The 22635-nt window shown below is 35.9% G+C and overlaps 1 protein-coding gene and 1 long non-coding RNA gene across 2 annotated transcripts in view; one reads left to right on the forward strand and one right to left on the reverse strand.

Moving 5' to 3' along the window:
• The window catches only part of LOC117224241 (octopamine receptor beta-1R), a 125786-nt gene that overhangs the window by 30385 nt on the left and 72766 nt on the right, over nt 1-22635 (forward strand). The gene's annotated exons all lie outside the window — the stretch shown is intronic.
• Nucleotides 20095-20827, reverse strand: LOC143260449 (uncharacterized). Its single transcript, XR_013034630.1, has 2 exons — nt 20314-20827; nt 20095-20250 (listed from the first exon to the last, which is right to left on the reverse strand). It is a non-coding gene; the product is annotated as an uncharacterized LOC143260449 (long non-coding RNA).

Raw genomic sequence — 22635 nt, forward strand, 5'->3', positions numbered from 1 at the left:
ATTCTCAATCGTCAGCAAATCCTCTTTTCGATCAGAACATGCAAAGTTTTAACTCAATTAGTTTCTAAACAGATGTTGAAATAAACTATCTATTTTCACTGCACGTCACAACTTATTTATGCCAATAATTTCGCGAGATCGTATACTCGGAGAAATCGTAATTCGCGAATCTCCGCGGGCACACTTGGCGCGGAAATCAGATTTTCATATCGTCGTGCATGAATTCATGCATCAGAATAATTTTCAACGCCTACAAGGGGCTTCGCATAGCATGGAAATTCCGAGCTAGTCGGTTTTCTATGCTTTCGCATCCGAGGAATTTCCTAATCTGATTTTCCCGAAAACGAAGTCCCCTGTGAGAAACTTGCTTTTACACTTCGCGACATATTTTTGCATTAAGAATCGTTCTGACTTTCGCGTCTATCATGCTTCGCGTCGTATCTTGCCTGCCCCGGGACACTCTAATACGCACGAGGAGAAGGTATCAGAATGAATCTTATATTTCATAAAGCTGTGCATGCATGGAAATACTCGGATAATTCCTGGATATTTCACAGAATATTTCGTGGGAGTGTCAATTATTTTTATTCGGGCATAAAAGCGACGAACTACTTTCGTTCAAACTTTATCCTCTATAAAATGCATATTCACTAAGTTGTTGTAACAATTTTTGTTAATATTTGTATCGGAGCATCGAACATTTGTATAAAATAGAATCGGTATGCAATTATTATAACGTCACAGTTAGAAAGTAAATTTTGCAACAATTAATACGTAGATCGGAATAGTTAAGTTGTTACACAAGTTGTGTGATATTTTTGTACATGTTCATACTTGAACAATGAAAGCTTAGATAAACTAGTAAAAGTGGTATGCTATTATTTTAATAACACAGTTAAAAGAAAAATTTTACAATAATATAGATATGTATGGATAAAAATGGTATTATATTTTCTTGTTAATATAATTACATGCTGGTTACATTCCTGCAAAATTTGTGCCACATTTTTGTCAACATTCATATCTAAACGCTGAAAATTTACATAAAATAGCATGAAAGAAATGTAAAATTTACAATAACAGTAAATTTTACAATAATTTATACATGTAACAAAATGTTATTCTAGTTTACCTTTTATACCGTTACGTAATTAACTTGTTGCACAATTTGTTTCACATCTTTGTCAATATTCGTATTTGCACATTGAAAATTCACATAAAACAGCAGAATATTCATGGAATTATTCGAATGGCAATTAAAAAATATATTCAATATAAAAATTTATTATGATTCAATATATTCATTATAAGAATGACGTTAAACAATCCCTCAAGCTGTCTCTTGTACACACATTTATATAAGTTATATTTATCAATATAATATTTATTTAATTATATACATTATTAAGTCATAGAATATTAATTATTATATTATATATAATAATTAAGTTACGTTATATATAACTTATATATAAATATAAGTTCACGAAATCTACCATAAAAATTTGAGAACGCGAACGAACCGTAACCATAAAACTTCTTAGGCTTGTAACGCCATACTAAAAACTAAACCAAGTGCGCAATCAACGCACAAGTACGGCCGAAAGATAACTCCGACAACGATTTACAGCCTATCGGAACGAAGCACCGAAGGTAGAACAGAATTTACGTACCACGTTGCGTTACAACTTTATATTCTTTCCCGAGGCACAAGGTAGCGGAAATATATGGAATCTTTCCCACTTTTTCCCCCTTTAATTTATACCTCTGGGCGTACGTTTTTGTTCGGTAATTTTTCTTCGTTTTACGTTCCCTAGCTGCGGGAACGAAACATCCGGAAAACATATTTTCGATCCCTCGGGCCACACATAACAGAATCCCATAGGATTTTCTGTATCGTCTAATGGCATGCCAACCCATAATTCTATTTCCCATTCCCGCTGCATCGTCGTATTATTAATGAGATCTAGTGATTGGGCATGCCAACTGATTAGACATCAATTTACATTTTCATTAATATCGAGCTTTGTGTGTTAATAATTGCTTAGATTATCGATAAAACTGAATAATGTTTTCCAACCATTTCTTTTCACAAGAGATCAAACGGTGCTTTTTAAGGTGGGATATATCATTCGGAATAAAATATTATATATAATGTTATATAAATGTATATATATTTATTTATTTACTTATTTTTCTTACTCGTGAGAATATACAATGTTTTTCTCCTTTTCGATGTAAATTATATCTTCTTTATTTAGTCTTTTCGTCGCGTGCTTAATATATGAATTAGTTGTAAATTTTTTGTCATTACACTTTGTAATTTGTTTACTTTATGTCTTAGTTCAATAAGAAAATGACGTTCAATTATTATATTCAAGGATTTCAAATCTTTTGCAATTAAAGGGTTTCACATCATACAAAGGTTTCTCTTGACTTGCATTTTGAAAAATATCCATGTACAAGGTGTCCCAAAACATTATTTGAAATAACTTTTTCCTTAGCGCGAATGCAATCCGCGGCTTCGTTTACGAGTTATCAACGAAAAACAGTGACCAATGAGAGTCGAGATTAGGTGGGGCGAGACGGCCGAGCCAATGAGCGGAACCGGTCTTCGCGCGCTCGTTGGCTGGGCCGCCACGCGTCAGCTGATCAGGCTGACGTCAGCGCCAGCTCTCATTGGTCAGTGTTTTTCGTTAATAACTCGTAAACGAAGCCTCGCAGAACATTTTCGCTAAGGAAAAAGTTACTTCAAATGGTCTCAGGAACCTCTCATTTCCCGGAAGTTACATAATTTTGGGATGTCCAGTATAACTCTTATCAGCATAATTAGTGACTTATTAGTGACTTCTAACGGAAATTCTTTCCTCAACCGTCCAATCACTGCAACATTTACCTTACCTCTTGCTCTTGGTCTTCGGCAAACGACGGCAAGCCGTGCATCGATGCGAACGATTCGCGGTTGTTGATAAACAAGGATTCATCGCAGCAAGAACATTAAACGGGTTTGCATAATTAAGCGTCTACTTGACTCGGCCAACCGAGACGTTTGATACATGACCAGATTCTATTTGCGACGTGATTCTGCCGTCGATTATTTACCCGATCAATATTTGCTCCGCGGTTAAGCAGAGACAGACTGACGAATCGCTTCGAAATTTCCAAGATCTATTGAGAACTGCTCGTGGCCAAGGAAATGCCGGGCGACTAGATTTTATTCGGAGTAAAAGGTCGGCCTGATCCGATTACGATAAGTCTTTAAGAATCTTACTGTCTGTCATCCTTAGTTTATTGCTCGACTTGCTCGGTTTTACGGGGACTTTGTAAAATATTTCGAGATGCTCGTTTCGCCGGCATCGAGCATGTTGCGCGGACGCGTTTGAGGATCTTTTTCTGCGAGAAACTCGCGTGAAAGCAGACTTAAGATCAATCGAAGCTGTACAAATATTTTTCTGAAACAATGAAACTGGATACGATGACATTTAATATTAACGTGTAATGTGTGCTATTATATCATGTGTTATTGTTATAACAAGTGTAACATGTGAGTTTCCTGTTAACATATTATGGTACAAATACTTTCAGCGTTTTTCAAATAAAATACTATTTTAGCTGTGGTCTTAACAATTTCTTACAACGAATACAAGATTTTATTTTTAAAAGCATGTCCTTTCGAACAAATAAGAGGTTTTAGTTTCAAATGCACGATCTAAAATAAAATATCTATTTACTGTTTGCCACTTGAAATAATATTTTACGCAACCCTGGTGTTGATTGTGTTTAGGTTTGTATTAAGTTTGCGTGTCAAGCCTGGAACATCTCAAAATGTCAATCTGTACAACATATTTTTAATTTTGATTATATGTAAATATGCTGTACAGATTGATAATACAATATACAATACAATTACAATATACAATTAATTACTTAATACAATACAAAATACAGTACAATAAGTAATATACAATTAATTAATTAATACAATACAATATACAGTACAATTACAATGTACAGTTAATTGATTAATATAATGCAATACAATACAATTACAATGTACAATTAATTAATTCAATACACTATTATTGCAATGTACGATTAATTAATACAATATAATACAATTACAATGTACAATTAATTAATACAATACAATACAATCACAATGGACAATTAATTAATACAATACAATACAGTCACAATGTAGATTAATTAATACAATACAATACAATTACAATGTACAATTAATTAATACAATACAATACAATTACAATGTACAATTAATTAATACAATACAATATAATAACAATGTACGACTAATTAATACAATACAATGCAATTGCAATGTAAATTAATCAATACAATACAATATACAATTAATACAATATAAATATAATATAAATAATAAGATGTGTGCAATTAAAGTCGCAAATAATTATTAAGAAATTTCGAAGTGGCTGCTGCCGCGTCAAACAGTCGCAGAAAATTACGTCGCGGAAATTCGCGGCGGTTGGGAACGTTTCTCGGCGATAGACCGACGCAGCAGTTATTCCGGGAAGGGGAGAGAGAAAAAAAGAAGAATTACGGTGTAAATCATATTATGAACGCCTCTGTGTACCTGTTGCGTTCTGGAAACGATGCCAGAAGCTTCGAGCACGCTTCGATCCTCCGGGGCGAGTTTATGGGTGACTGGGTCACTGAAACGTCCTTGGCACTAGTTCCTTTATACACGTTGCGCCGCGCCGGTGCAATTATCCGGGGCGATTATTATTTGAGGCGACCCACCTATCTCGAGGACCGAAGAGAGAGAAGGAGAGAGAGCGATTTATTTGACCGTGGAATATTAAAATCCCGCCGTTAGCGGGCCGCGGAGATCGGCTTACGTTTTCGAAGGAGCCGGAAACGACCCCATTTCTCATCCTGCATCGGCAATGAGGTCACAGATGGATATCCCGATATTCGACTCTTGCTCGCCGCAGCTCGCCGGAATAAACGAGGGTCAATCCGAACGACACCGACCGACCAGAAACCCTAAATCCACGGACCGACGTTTTTCGAAATCGCTACGCCTCGGTGCAACACACCCACGCTACACGATTTTAATGGTTACATCAGTTCGCTGGCAATCGATTTTCCGCGTTCCCGTGTCTCGGAAATGTCGGGCGAAATGACTGTTTAAATTTCTGTATTTATAAAATACCAATTGAATCGGTTTTTAATTGACGCTCGATTTGGAAACAAAAATGGACTATTTGGGAAGATGTATAATTATATGATGATGTATGATAGTATTAGTATAATATTATATTATTATATTAGTATAATATAATATATATTAGTATAATATTATTATATTAGTAGTAGTAGTATATATATATATAATATTATTATATTAGTAGTATTAGTATAATATTATATAATATATAGTATTGTATAATAGTAACAGAGATGTATAATAATATTTATTTTATATATGATATTTGATATCAAATATTATAAATATCAAACTGTGTTTATAATATATTGATAGAATTAATTTTTGAATCAACGTGTCCTCAAAATTCGGATTGAACCGGTTTTAGAATTTCTGTGCTTCCGACATATCGATAGAACTGGTTTTCGTATCAAGAAATAACTAATTCGATTGATTTTTGAATTTCCATGTTTCTAAACCACCAGTCGAACCAATTTTCAAATTATTAAAAATTTTCGAACATTGAAACAGCGAAGACATTTCTTTTTTGTGTGTTTACATTACAATTTTCAGTTTACTTAACAATACAAAATATAAACTGCAAAGAAAGTTTCATATCGTTCAGGATTTTTCTTCGAAAGATATTATTTCGAACGAATTTTATTTTTAATTTAGTAACTGGTTTTGGAATTCAACTTATTCAAACAAAATCAATTCATTAAACCACGTTTTTGAACGGAATTCTCTAAAAATCGGTAAATCGTATTCAATTAATTACATATGTTTAAAAATATTGGTAAATATACTTTCTCAAGTACCTTTTGAAAATTCGCACGGTTCATAAATAAATTTTGTATATGATTTTATTTATCCTCTTTTGGCCTCTATCTAGTTGTATTTAATAAAAAATAGTACGACAGCGTGGTTTCGAGAATTGAGAATTAATTTACTACAAGTTCTGATCTACACTTTTCTGTCATTCTTTGAATTTTCTTTATTATTTCAACGACGTCCGTTAAATTGTTTAACATACCGTTGTTGGCAACGTTTATTTACCTTGCAATTTTATATTTCTCGTTACGTCGCTGTTTTGCGATCTTCCCTGGGAACATTCTCAACGTATATACATAGAACATCTCCATTGGGTATAACAAGACAAGTAGAGTAGGAGAACACTTGAATGGGCAAGTAGAATAGGACAATGCTTGATCGGGCAACTTGAACGGGACAATGCCTGATTGAATGCACTGAATAAGAGGAAACGCTGTCTCGTAACAATGTTGGAACTAAGAACTACAATTTTTCGATTCGAAGGATAGGAATTATCCCGTCAATTACAGATACGTTGCTAATTAATCCTGTTTCGATATGGTATATACAATAAATTCTCCGTGATTCGCGCTCAGATTCCTTGCAAAAATGGACAATTTGGGAAGACGTGATACGATTATTCATATTATTATTATTACTATATTATTATTATCATATTATTATTATTATTATTATTATTATTACTATATTCTCTCTGATTCGCGTTCAGATTGCTCGCAAAAATGGACAATTTGGGAATAGGTGATACAATTATTCGTATTATTATTATTACTATATTATTATTATCATATTATTATTATTATTATTATTATTATTATTATTATTATTACTATATTCTCTCTGATTCGCGTTCAGATTGCTCGCAAAAATGGACAATTTGGGAATAAGTGATACAATTATTCGTATTATTATTATTACTATATTATTATTATCATATTATTATTATATTATTATATTCTTATTATTATATTATCATAGTTATTTAATTGTACAACTAATAAATTAATTGCACGCTCTCGTAACATAAAAATTGCTTCGAATCTACGTCGTTTCATTAGCCAGTGGCGTCGAAGGGAAAAAACTTCGGCGACGGTTAACGAAGCAATTTTCTTCCTCGGTTTAGCGGATAATTCTGACGCGAGGCGCCGGCGTTATAAAACACGACCGACGGTCGTTATTCGATTATAGAATTTTCGAAACCGAAAAGGCGTGTCGGGGGTACACGGCGGGTCTGCGGGCCGTGATCAAAAGCTTCATTAGCCGGCGACGGTCAGCTTGATTAGCGAGTGTCGACGTTGGGTTCGTCCGCTGTGAACCGTGAGCCTATCTTTGCCGATCGGAGGCAAGGTTTTCCTTTCAATAAAACAAAAGTTGATTCGATATCTCAGATATCGAGTGGACGAACCGTCGATACTCCGCTTCGCGGAACTCGATCCGCGATCGGAATCAAACAGTTTCATCTCGAATGCGAAAGTAAACCATTGTATTTCCCTTGTTCGTGAAACCCTCTCCATGGATTCCAGTGTCTCCGGGTAGTCTTTGCAAATTGATTGAGTATGCGGGCGCACGAGATTCGATAAAGATGTTCATTTTCTTGCTATCATTTGTGTACTTTAACCTGCTCCGATGTCTATTGCTATTAATAAGTGCATTGATGTATTATTGATCATTTAATCAATGGTAATAGAATACCGAAGAATTATTGTTTTATAGAAAAGGGTGTGAACTCTAATAAATAAAATATATAATATATTGTATTAATATATTATTATGATATACATATATACTATGTATTATACTATTATTCTATTATATATGTATTATACTATATACTATTCTATTGACAGTAGAAATTGAAAATTAGTGGATAGAAAGTTAGTGTTCGATATTCATGATATATTATTATTATATTATTATATCATTATTATTATTATAATATTATATATAATATTATTATAGTATATTATAATAATAATATAATATAATATTATTAATATAATATTATAATAATAATATATTATATATAATATATAATTAAAAACAAATGCTTCACAATATCATCAAATATCATAAATATCGAACACTAACTTTCCAACCACTAATTTTCAATTTCTACCGACAATTCCGAGTGTACAAAAGCAGTCGTAATCGTCCAGGCTAATTGTAAAAATAATCAATGTTTGCCAAAGCGTCGCTGTTAAATTAAACAGCCCCAAAAGCTACGGAAATTGCGAAGGGAATTTTCGATTCGCAGCACGCGCCGCCTCAAAATTTTATTGGCGGTGGTGCTGCAACACGAAATTTAATTGCCAACGCAGAAGTTGAGAATTTATATGGCCGGTCGGGCAGCTTGCATTAACATTCATTAAAAAGTTCGGACCACCACCGGTCGAAAGTCTCGATGACTGATCTACGTGCTCTCGTCGCAAAATATTATCGATCCCGTCGCGTTTGGTTCCCGATGGCGGGCGAATAATTAAACGTGGCCGCTGATTACTGGCGGTGTTCATCGTTATAGCAACTTTTACATTGCTATTGATGTCTAAACGAAAACTTAACGAAATATCATATTTGTATATTTCTATTTTATATTATTTCTATTATTTCTATTATACAGAGTGTCCCAAAAATGTCTCGCAATCCGGAAATAGGAAATTCCCGAAGTCATTTGAAATAACTTTTTCCTTAGCGAAAATGCAATCCGCGGCTTCGTTTACGAGTTATTAGCGAAAAACGCTGACCAATGAGCGGCGAGATCAGCTGACGCGTGACGGCCGAGCCAATGAGCGGAACTGGGCTTCGCGCGCTCGTTGGCTGAGCCGCCTCGCGTCAGCTGATCAGGCTGACGTCAGCGTCAGCTCTCATTGGCCCCTGTTTTTCGTTAATAACTCGTAAACGAAGCCGCGGATTGCATTTTCGCTAAGGAAAAAGTTACTTCAAATGATCTCGGGAACCCTTATTTCCGGATTGCAAGACATTTTTGGGACACCCTGTAGAAATATACAAATACAGTGTTTCGTTAAATTTTTGTGTAAATGTAAACGTTAAAAATGTAATCGCTACTTTGTATCCATAATTAATCGCGCCACTGTAGTCACTGTCGCTCGCGGCTTACGGTCTCATTTTTCGAAACCGTTTTTCACTATCGCGTACAATATTCCCCGGTCGCTCGTGTTATAGTAAGCGACGTTGACTGTAACGGAGTTTTAAGAGGAAAATTCTCCGGGAACGATACCGGGGCCGAAACCAGCGACACGAAGTTTATTTTGTGTTTTATGTTTTTGTACGATGGGGATGAAGTTCCTGAACCTTGATTTTACGAAGTTTGCAAACTGCTTTTTGTGGAAACTGTTCGCTGATAGTGTTCTAGTTCAATTAATCAAAATAAAATTAATGGAATAATATTGAAAATATCTTCAGTGTTCTTACATGGAATTTTAAGCGATATTATTGTACAAATAACGTAAGTTTGATAATAATATTATGCTTTGGTTCATCAATTTATTGTTTTTTAAATGATTGAAAATATGAAGCGTAGAGCTTACGTTATTCGTGTTTCATTACCCATAAGGTAGAAAAAAGTATTGCTTGAGAATTATGCGAACAAAGTATTGTATCGTCTCGTGTACAGAGCTTAAAATGCTAGCGCAATTTTATTACACCAATTCGAATGAAATATTACAATTTTGTTATCCGGAGATCGTATAAGTGAATGTTTAGTTACACGTTACTCTTTGGAAGCAATTCAAATATTTATTATGATGTATGGCCGTTTAGGTCCTATAAAGGGCAACACTAAAGTTCATATTCATAAAGTGTTCGTAATGGAAGAACTCAGCACCTTTTTATACCATACATGTATATGGGGTGTCTCTCTTGAACTAATGCCGTTTTAAGAGAACATCTTAAACCGAAGAAACTAGGCGTTTTTTATTCAATGTTATTAAATATCATTCACTTTATATGGCATTTTGCTGTTAACAGTAAAAATAAAACTAAAATTTTAGGTAAATGTTCAAATATGGAGCGTTTAAATATGACGCGTTTCCCTTATTGGCAGAAACGAACCCTTCCTATTAGCTCCAAGTTAGCCGCAATACTGAATTTCCGCGAAACGAGGGACTCGAGTTCGGCCGAATAAAAACGAACAACGTTCCCTGGCTCCCGTCACACGCCGCTCCCCCGCGGTCGCCATTTTCGACTAGGATCACATCAGACGCGTATGCTTGCGCTTTGTGTAGATGTATGTACACGTATTATTCGCGCGACCGCGGGCGAGCGAGACGAAGCGCCGCCTCGCGCCGACGAGCTCGCCTCTCATTGGTCACTGTTTTTCGTTAATAACTCGTGAACAAAGCCGCGGATTGCATTTTCGCAAAGGAAAAAGTTATTACAAATGACCTCAGGAACCCCTCATTTCTCGCTTGTACAATAATTTTGGGACACCCTGTATACAAAGTGAAAAAGACACGACGAATACAAGATCCAAGAGCGTTGACTTATCCATGAAGCATTAACTTCAGATTCTTCTGACGAACACATGATTACTAATTACTAATCAGCATCTTGATTAACTTTTCATTGCATTGTGCAGTAAACGTGCTGTACTGTACACATGTTTTTTATATTTATGTTGTACCATACGAATTTTTAAAACTATTATCATCTTAATATGTTGAATCTTAAATATGCGTTGAATATTTGCGATGTATAAGTGAAAATAATCATGTTTCCCTCGTGCAGGATAACTCTCCCATGTTCGCAGGCTTGCAATGTATGACTCGAGTATAGAAATTTTACCGATATCTTACGCCTACGTTAACGTACAACGTCGAGAATCTGAAGGTAATATCGGGAAACGAGAAAATGAAACGCTACGCATAAATTAAATGATGCAAAGGGCAAGGGGTAAGGGGAATCGGTCGCCCGCAACACCTACCCTCTTCCAATTACGCGGTGTGCGAGAGACGCGATTGGATGGAGCGGGCGACCGTAATACACGTATAATTACGATTTTCATGTTTTCTTTATTAGTAGTTCGATGTGTATTGTAAAACTTTTTCTAGTGAGAGAAATAAATTTCTCTAAAATAACTTGTTCTCTCGTGGAACTTTAATTAGACATATAAATTCTAAAATATTTGTTCCGTAAGAACTCTTACAGAAATAGATATAGTTTTAACAAAAATGACGCAAAATTTGATTGTCAGTACAGCAAGTCAGTACTTGCGGCTCGTTTTTATAGTTACCGATTGTCGACAACTATATATATTGAAGAAAAGTAAAAGGGTATGGATAATATATGAATTTAAGACTATATACGCATTTATGGCATAAAAGAGTAGGCTGTTATATTATTTTTGATGTATTGACATTATCAAAGGAAGAAATACATTTTTATCCTCAGTCTAGCGATAACAATGTTACAAAAATTGTAAACGTTAAGTTCTTATCTTTCTAAAATATTCCATATATTGTAAACAAAATTTTTACGAAATTCTTTGTATTCATTGTTTATTCGAAACACTTAGATCAATTTTAACCACTTAAGTGGGAACAAACTGTTGAAAGAAAAATTATTATGACACTTGTACATACTCTTGTTTTTTCTCTATATAAAATTGTGTTATTTCAGTTAGAATAGAGCATTAGAAAATGAACAATATTAAAAATGAACATAAGTAGCTTATAAATCTCGTTCGCAATAATTTCAGTTATGTGAAAAATATTTTCCTTAACGTCGTCGAAACTTGAAAAGGATATATTTCAATTTTTATTTCATATTAGCATTACTTCGTTAATCTGTTCTATTACAAATGAGATAGCGTCCACATCTATCTGACTATATCAAATAAAAGCAGAAATATTTTAGTTCTATTTTGCGATAACTCCTCGCACAGAGCTAAACGAAATATAATAAAAAAGCGCACGCAACGTTCCTATGAAAATAAATCGCAAGACACGAGATTAAACTCGAGTCTCGCAGATCTCGAAAACATTCGAAACATTTGTTTGAATTTCGAACTAACTCCGAGAAAGATTAGCCCGCCGCGTATTGAATACACCCCGCGGAACGGAACAGTTAACGACGATAAATATCGCGGAATCATCAGCAGCCGTATGAAAGATTCATGGCCTATTACATTATCCCGGCGATGCACCGGCACGGCGCTCCGCTGCGACGAGGAGAGAGAGAGAGAGTTTGCCTCGCTGAAAAGCGGAAATTTGAATCGCAAAAGCGTGAAAGATAAGCAAGATCAACGGGCGTATGCGCGAACATCCGTCGTCGCGTTCGCGAAAAAGGAGGAGCAAACAAGCGCAAGGCGAGTGCAAAAAGAACCTTGTCATTTTTTCGAATTCTCGGCAGCTCGCTGCAGTCGCGTTCGCGACGGCTCGCGAGGGGGTGTAGCCGTTCGAGAAAATCGAGAAAATCGACAGCACAGGTAAGGGCTTTTGTGTCGCAGCACACAGCCAGCTCATGTGCCGCCTTTGAACGTACGTGAACGTCGCAGAATCGAATCCCTCTGCGTGCTATTCTCTTCTTTCTTTTCTCCTGCTGTATACGTCTCCCTTACTGACGCTCAAGATTGTCCACTAAAATGGACGATTTGGGAAGAGGAGACGCGATTGTTCGAGCCTCGTGGCTGGTTTTTTATTTGCTATCGATTCTCAACAACTATAAAAACGAGTTGCGAGGCTCGAATAATCGTATCTCCTCTTCCCAAATTGTCCATTTTTGTGCACGATCCGAGCGTCAGTAAGGGAGACATTACTGTACCGCGATGATGGCATCTTTAGACAAATTTTATTTATTTTATTATACAATTATTTAACTTCGGTTACTTAAATCGTTGCTCGTCGAAACATTCGACTATTCAAATAATCTGATTTAAATCGTTAATCCAATAAACGACTAATGTCCGCGGCTAATGTCCACGCTAATTGAATTACAAACTTGCATGATGTAACTGTGTTTAACGTAGAACTGGAGTCTTAGTCGTTCGTTTGGATCGGCGACAGCGCGAAACCAAAAATGTTCATTTTGTCCGCAGTATGGTTAGCGTCGACCTAAACGATTTCACGGATGTATATACCAAGGGAATCGATTCTTGGCATTCGAGTTCCCAACAGGTAGTCGATTGTCCTGGATTTTGTACCCTGGCGTCGATAGTTGTGAACCACCGGTGCTTGATTAATGTTCCTAAATGACTAATATTCTTTTTCCACGGCCAATAAAATTGTTGCAGTTATTATTATTGTAACCGCAACTGCAGTTATTATTATTAATTATTTCTGTTTTGTTATCTGATTTTCTACTACTATAATAATCTATTATTATATGTTATATATTTATTTATTTATTATATCTGAATTCTTTGTTAACCAAACGCGTAACACTGTCTGTCGAAGAAATCAGTGACAAGAATTTTACATTAACAATAAAGTATAGGACTTTTTCACAATATGGTCAAATATTATTATTATATTTAATATGGTCAAGACAACATATTCACGGTAATAATAAACAAGACGACATATTCGCAGTAATAATAAGCAAGATAATATATCCGTAGTAACAATGAACAAGATAACATATTCGCAGTGACAATAAACAAGACAGCATATTCGCAGTAACAATAAACAAGATAACATATTTACGGTAACAATAAACGAGATAACATATTCACAGTAACAATTAAAAATATACAGCATATTACGTTTAAAAATGTACAACTTACGATATATTTAAAATAACAATTGTACATATACAAAATATTCATAATAAGAATTACAAGTGTACAACATATTCGTAATAACAATTAAAGACGTACAACGTATTCGTAATAACAATTAAAGATGTACAACATATTCGCAATAACAATTAAAGATGTTCAACATATTCGCAAATAGGAATTAAAAATATTCACAATAACAATAACACTTTAACAAAATCACTAAAACTCCACGCGCCTGATTTTTCCTACCATAGTTACAAAAATGCTTTCATAAGAACTTTGTTCATAGAGCTTCCAGTAAATCCAATATTTTTATTTTTATAACAATGTCGTGTTTCGAGTTCAGCATTATTAATGTTAATCTAGTGCTATAACAGAATAACAGTTCTACTATTCGCATATTCGTACGTATTCTTGATCATTTCGGAGAATCAAGGACCATTTTCGAGCCAGAGAAATCAATATCCTTTACAGATCTGATTTCACAGCGACCGAAATTCGCTCGCAACTATACTGACACGATATATGACAAAAATATTAAATAAAATATTAATAATCTATTATTATTATTAATAACCTTAATTAATATATTAATAATCTATTATTATTATTAATTTAATATATTAAATAAAAAATATTAATAATCATACGGTCGTTGAAAATGGACCAGTTGAAACAGCTCTGCGTATAAAGTTTGGGAAAGAAAAAAATCATGTTTGTTCGCTTGTTTCGTACTCGATCCAGAGGGTATGGCACCACTCGCGTGGGGGCGGCGAGGATATTTTCATAAATTATGTAAGCGGGGAGGGGAAATGTGGACGCGAGAAAAAGGGGGACAGGAAGAGTTGGTAATCAGTTCACGAACGAAGTTCTCGGCAAAAATCGAATTCCACTGTAGTACCCCGGTCTATTTCAGCCGTCCGTCGCGTGCGGCGCATTCAATTCCGTCGAAATGGTAGTTGAAAAAGTTTGTCACGGGTTCTTCCGCCGTTTACAGTCTGCCGTTCTCTCGGTATAATACGCACATGCTCTGAACGCTGCGAGCGGATTTCCGGTTCCTATTGGCTCGATCGTCGGATTGCGGATGTTTATGCAAATAGGCTGTTTCTATCTTAATTTCGAATCGAACGGGAATTTCGGTCAACTTCTCGCTGTCGCCACGATCTTCTTCACGAATCGAGCAGTTTATTATATGGTTAAGGGTAGGATTTCATAAATACAGTCCGAAGCTTTCTGTAAAATTTACAATTACTAAATGTCAAGAGACATTTCTGCATCAGTTGCGAAAATGTACTTGTGTGTGAATATATATATATATATATATATATATATATATATATATATATATATATATATATATAACAATTTATTTCTCCCCTTAAGGGGGTTTTTTGGTCCAGGGGGTTGTTTTTGTTTACTTTCTTAGGGAATTGTTTTCACTGAGTAAGTGGATCTATGGTGGCCCTATGGTTTTTTACATATATTTGGCAATGTTATAAAAGTAAAAGATAATATTTTTCATGCAAAAATAGTGATTATTACATTTCCGGTCGTTCTGTTTACCAACTAATGATAAATCTTTTTAATTAATATGGATACAGTTATGGTGTGGACAGTTTATTTTTATATAAAAATATATAATAAATATAATAACATATAAAAGTAAAAAATATAATAAAAATAAAATAAATATATAATACTGGTATTTTTTCTATAAATGTGCAAAATCCTGGTTATTAAGGAACAGATACGATCTCAACGGAGCAACGTTACAATTAGCCAGATAGAGATTTTTTGGGCTTTTTTTCTGATTGGATTCCTGCTGGAATATCCACTGATATCCGCTGATTACCGTGGAAAAGCCAAACTTCGAGAGTTCTCCGGTTACAAAGGGAAAATTCGACTGGGCATGTGAACAGGCCTGGAAAATTGCTCTTTCGTTCACGTACAAAAACACGGCTCGGTGGCCTTGGCTAACGCTGTCATGACACTATTGTTTTTCCAACAGCTTTCGGAGCTGCCACGCTTTTCTGCGAATGAAAGCTCGCTGGAAGAATGCATTCTCCGCGATCTTGCGAGCGAGCGTTCTTAACAGTGTAACCTTTCTACAGGCAGCAATGACGTTAAATAATCTCCTCTCACGTAAATTAAATTCTGTTTGCTTCGGAGTCAATTTTGTTCGAGCTTGTTTCAAAGATTGAACCATTTCAATCGACATCATTTATAAAGGGAATATGATTTATTTTAAAATTAATTCAATTAATCGAAGTTCTTGTTATTGAAACGCGACGGAGCCGCCATTTTAACGGACAGAATGTTTCTGCTGGAAATCTGATAAAATCGAAACAATGAGTTTCTTGAAGATACAATCGAATGAATAAAATGGTGCGAAATGTTCGTCTCCATCGCGCACGAGAATTGCCAAGAAAGAAATGTAATTCGGATGTTTTTAACAGGTTGAGTTAAATACGAGACTGACGAGAATAATTATAAATTATTATTTTTTGATAATAATAATATAATAATATAATAATATAAATAAATATAATAATATAATTTGATATAATAATATATAATATATAATATATAATATATAATATATAATATATAATATATAATATAATATAATAATAATAATAATAATATATAATATAACTATTTTTTGCTCCGATCCGATTCGTGTCAAGTATGAGGAAAATGTCACAGGTCAAAAGTTGCCCCAAAAGTGCCCTATCCTCTGAGATTCCTTTCTCGCCCTATAAAGAACCTTAAGGCCTGTTCGCATGATCGACGAGGCCAAGAATTTCCTCCTCCACGAGTTTGACAAAATCGACCGACGCGGGACAATAACTTAACGACAGATTAGGGCAACTTTCGTGCCAGGTGCCCGCATAAATTCGCAATGAATTCTCGGGATTGAGTCGTTCATCCGCGCGAATCCGACGGAGGAGGCGAGTTAGGAAGGAACGGGACCGGAGAGAATGCTAGGAGGATTTCTTTGTGATCTCACGCTCCATTCGTCCACGAAAGAACAACTGTAAATATACCGACGGCACCACTCGTACTCGACGAAGCGTAGTTCGCCGCAGTCGCTGCTCGAGTAACTCATCCCGGCATTTCAGCGGGGATTCGCGAGGATTTCGCGGCGGGGCGGCCCCGTGTTCTCGGCCGACGACGCGTGGATCATTTTCGGTCTGCTCGTCTTTAGATCGACATGCTCGCGCATACGCGGTTATCGTACGTTTTTCAGGGACCTCGATACACGGTCGCCCCTTCAGACACGACGGCGAAACTAGATCATCGCGAATCCCGCTGCGCAGCGAAATGTCTTTGCTAACTTACAGTTTCGCGAACCGTTCGAGCCGTTTCCGCTTCGACGCACAGGGAAGCTAGCTTTGCTCAAAAAATTATTCATGATTCGCAGCGTCAAAGAATTTTTCATGAGAATCGCCACTTTTATGTTCCCGTGAACGCTGAATTCGAATACGTTAAAGGAGCGAGAAATTCAAAATATGAGGAATCAGACAACGCGAGCACTGTTTTTAACTTAGCTTCTTTTGCGAAGATTCTTAGATACAATTTCTGCTTTCTTTCATGTGTTTTTAAGTTAAAGCAGCATGAACTGGAAAAATGTTAGACTTTAATTCGCGAAAGTTTACAAAAGAAAGACGTCTTTGGGAAATTTCTGTGGGAAAATGTATACGACGAAGAGTCAAAAGTCAAAATACAAAATATTTTGTAATATATTTAGATAATTAGTATAATTAATATAATTAATATAGATAAGCTGTTATTTCTATTTTTTATAGATCCACGAGAAAGCATCGTCGACGATTTCATTGTGCAATAAATTCATTTCGATTACTTTACTTGATATAAGTTATAAAATTCTCTGTTTACACCATTTTTCATTCGATCCGTTGATTCTTATGACAAATGCACGAAGTTCAGAGTCTGATTCTAAATTACGTCATTGTCCATTCATTTATGAACGATACATTTGATTCTAAAATTTCGCGCTATGTTTGAGAGATGATCTAACGACGAAATGTGTCGAAGACACGTGTGAATAATTATTAATTGATTTATAAACGTTGGTGTACATGACAAACCAAGAACGGTGCGCGCGAAACTCCCAGAATTGTGTGCTGAAACAGGTAATTAGTTTGCCTGCGAATGAAATATAATGGACACCCCATTGCCGTGGATATGCAAATAGAATAATATCGTAGCAGAAGTAGTGACGTTGTTATGAATAGGGCTCATAACCTTGCCTCTGCGTGCTTGCAATTAACGAAAAGAAATAGTACAATTAGCATGTCTGAACATTCGCATATTAACTAGACATTAGCTATAATTCATATTCCAGCGTACAAATTATCACTTTCACACACATACACAAATTGTAAAATATAAATTAAGAATTTGTAGATTAGAATATAAATTGTTATTTATATATTTAATAACTTAGGGACTCGAATGCAAATTTATAGACTAAAAAATATATTATAATTTATAAACTACACTAAGAACTGTAGTGAGAACTATGCACAATATAAATTATAGTTTATTGATGAGAAAATATATGAATAATTTAGAGACTAGAATGCAAATTATAATTTATAGACTAAATACAAAGTTTAGAATATAATTAATATCTACATTCTTATATATATATATATAATTTATCGACTACTTTTAGCGACTAGCCTGCACCTATTTATTATTTAGTCACTGTCTTTCCTTTTTTATCCTTGACTATTTATATGTTTTATTCATATATATTATATATATATTATTTATATATTTATTGATATTGAGCTTGCCTCATTAACAAAGAATTTTAGTATACACTCACTTTAAAAAGTAATATACTCACTGTATTAAATGAAATCGTCAAATTTTCTCATAATTAACTATCTTTTGAATTTTTTATTCTTGAATAATATTTATTCATACCGAGATTTCATCATGAACAAATAATTATTGCATATAATTTATTTAACAAAGCAACACTCACTAACTAAAATCTTCAAATTTTCCCATAATTAACTGGGATTTCTTATCCTTGAATAATTTTTACCAATACTGCGACCGCGCCGTGAACAAAGAATTATTGCCTATAATTTATCAAACAATATTCCAGACGATAAACCGTTCAGAGTATAGGGCGTATTCAGCATTCCCACCAGAAATCACTATAAAGTGACGTGCCACTCGGCGTCGTCACGAATATCGTCATCGTTCGACGCGTTGCTGTCGACGCAAGGGCTAAAGGGTGTCCACAATGAATTCAACATCACGAAAAGGGCTTCGATATCCCGAACACGCAAGAACAGTCGAATTGCACCGTTGTTTCGCGGACGTTATCGACATCTTGGAGCCGGATCCCAGCGTCCCGTCAACGACGTCTGAAAGCCTCGCAAATAGACCAGCGGCAGGCACGGAAATGCGAGCTCGGATCCGCGAAAGACGAACGCGTATAAATCTAGCGTGTTAAGCGCATAGATGCGTCCCGATGTCTGAAAGCACACCGACCGAGCGAGACACCGGGGGGACCGTGTCCTTAAATATGGATAGGATAGGGGATCGGGAACACGGAATCAGTTTGAGAAATGAAAGAAACTTGCCGGTGTCGGTCCTCCGTTTCACTCACGATAAGTGCTTTTCCATTGTGTTCCATCGATCTTTCGGACGCCGGGATGCACGTTTATTATTTCTTTTCTTCCACCGCGGACTTCTCGCAGTTCGTTTTATTGTCTTCGAGGGCGGCATTGTTGCGAGGCTGCGTGTCGCCGTCGCGATATTATCTACTAGTTACGCGGGGACGACTACCGGAGCTGGAAAGAAGCTGTTTGCTTCGTCGAATTATGGATGGGAGCTTCGTGCTTCCGGCGATGCTCGGGAAAATGATTGGAGGGTCTTGAGTTAATTAAAAATGTCGTAGAAAAATGGAGCTTCTGAAATAGGTATTTCTTCGGTCGGCGGTCTTGATAAGGTGATAACGACAAGGTGTTAATGATACGGTGATATTTTCGGAATCTTCTTGAGCGTTTCTGTTGAAGGTTGTCCCCGCGAGGGACATAGTATTTTAAATTATGGTATTACATTGTTGTACGACGAGCTGCGTCGCATCTGGCGAGAGAGTGCGACGACTGTCTACTGTCTGCGTTGTCTTTTTTTTTTCTTGAGGCTCCTACGGCCAAAAATGTTGTTCTTTAGTTAGTCTTTAGAGTATTTTTTGAAAATTTAAAATATTGGTTATTTTTAATTTTAATGTTATTTAAATTGTGCCTACCGAACGAACCATCACCTGTAATATCGATTAGCTTTATGTGTGTTTCCTTTTCTTTTTACGATTATTTACGTTGCCTGTAAAAATTCAACAGCTTCAATAGTTCTGCGTTTCGCTGAATCATCTTTATTATTATTGTCCATCGATCAAATAGCGTGGCACCGGCTTTGAAAGCCTTGATCGGTAACTTTTCTCCGGCCTCTGTAACGAGATGAGTTAGAGGGTCTCCTTCGAAGCGGTTAATCATCGTTAACGGAGGCTCACCGAGGCTACTGAAAATTCAATGGAACAGCTCATACCGCGTCGCAACTTTTTCTTTTGAAGCCGATACGGCTTTTACGCCGCGGAGGATGTAATCAGCGACAGCCTCGGGTGTTTCGCGAATAATGCGTGTTACATGTGCCGTCGAACTGGTTTCCTGCGAAATTTATATCTTTTTCCAGTGGAATCAATTTCATGACTGCAAAACTTCTGTAAATTATATTAGGGAGGGACGAAAATAAATGATTAGAAAGCAGAATTTGGATTTGACAGTTCTTGAGTATGAATTGAAATGCAAAAAATATTGGATTGAAGAATGTTTTCATTTGAAGATCTCTTAACATCGAACAGCAAACGTCGTCCAATTGCATCAAGTTGGTACATTTAATTTTTGAAATAGCAGACGTGTGTGTTTCATTCGTGTTCATTAATTTTTCATGTTCATCAACATACAGTCATGTTTTTAGTCCATATTCATTTCATCACTTTAATAAATCAGTTCTTCTCACCAAGTTATTAAATCAGTTCATTTCATCAATTTATTAAAAACAGTTCATTTCATCAATTTATTAAATCCGTTTATTTTATGCACTTATGGAAACAATTAATTTGATCGATCTATTAAGCCAATTCACTTCATCGATTTAATAAATCAATGCACAAAATCAATTTATACATTTTACACATTCTTCTGTCTGTTTAAAATTTAAGATTTCGATTTACGATATAGTTGCCCAAGGAAAAAATATTTTCAACACTTTATATCTTCCTGCATTTTGTAGATAAAAATAAAATTTGACACATCTAAATCCGAGAGCTCTAGCCTGTTAATTGTTTAATCAAAGGCAAGTCATAGTATAGAATACAGTATAAAAATAAGAACAAATTTGGTACAACATTTTTTATACGGGGCTCCGTTTTCGAAAGTCGACTTTAAAGTTTGTTAATTTTTGCAAAAGATTTAGTTGTCTATTCTTCATTATTATATTATTATTATATTATTACTATTATTATTATAAAAAATTATAAAAAAGGTCCCTTATTGGAAAAAATAATCTCTTCCTATTAGCCTCAAGTTAGCTGCAATACTGAATTTCCGCGAAACGAAGGACTCGCGTTCGGCCGAATAAAAACAAACGTCCCCTGACTCCCGTCGCGTCCCGCTCCCCCACGATCGCCATTTTCGACTAGGAGCATATCAAACGCGTGCGCTTATACTCATTTCCCGGAAGTAACATAATTTTAGGACACCCTGTAGAATCGATGCGATATCAGTTCCGAAGAACCGGAAGATTTCCTCGGTTTCCTGTTTCAATTTAGAATCGACATAAAACCGTTTGAAACAGTTATTTTCGGTACCCTGTCAACTCCTGCTTTTCCACTCTGGCTGGGCGCGTTATTCGAAGCACGAGAGAGTGAAATTCGGTATTCATCGAAGCCTGCGCAAGGTGTGACAGGTAGAACGATGCCGATTCGAGCCGGAAAGTGGCCCATCGGCTGCTTACCGCGGTCCTCGCAGGTTCGAGTTTCAAGTAGCCCGAACTTGCCGTCAAGTTCGAATCTAAATTACACGGAGGCCCATCATTATTAACGAAGCGTCGCTGAATAATGGATGCGCGGGCAGACGTCCTATCCTCGTTTATTATTCAACGACGGTGTCGCTCGATAAATTTCGCGGTGACCCAAAAATGCCGCGGGACCACGTGCCCGAGCGGAATTTAAAGCGCGCGAAGGACCCGAGCTTGCAAGCCCGCATCTTTGTTAACCGCGAGTTTGTTAACTTCAGAAGGGATCCGGCCGGTCGGGGCGGAGACGTTATCGATAAGGTCACGGGCAAAGTTACAGCGAGGATAGTTTGAAAAACGATCCACCCTGCGACAAGTTTCGCCGTGGCTTCCCTTACGAAAATCGGAGGACTCGCGACCGTGCGCCGTGAACTTCCTCCTCTCCCCGAAGTATGCCCGAACTTCGATCGGCTATCGAACTAGTTAGGCGACACCGACTTTACAATTCCCATGCTGCGATGCTTTATTTTGCGACCGTGCAGGAATATCGGCGGTGTCGTAACTTCAACAAATTTTGATTTATTAACCCACTGCGGACCAGAGCGTTCCCTCGCTTTTCTTTCAGAATTTGCTAAAATGAAGAGGACTAAGCGTTGGGGCGAAAAAGAACTTCGTTGCATATTTATTTTATAAAATTAAATTATATTATTTATAAAATTATTTATATTATATTATATTTATAATATTATTATTATACTATACTACTATATATACTATATATACTATTATATTTATATTATATAATTATTATATCAGTATT

This window comes from Megalopta genalis, chromosome 13 (assembly GCF_051020955.1).
Source record: "Megalopta genalis isolate 19385.01 chromosome 13, iyMegGena1_principal, whole genome shotgun sequence".
NCBI classification, from domain to species: Eukaryota; Metazoa; Arthropoda; class Insecta; order Hymenoptera; family Halictidae; genus Megalopta; species Megalopta genalis.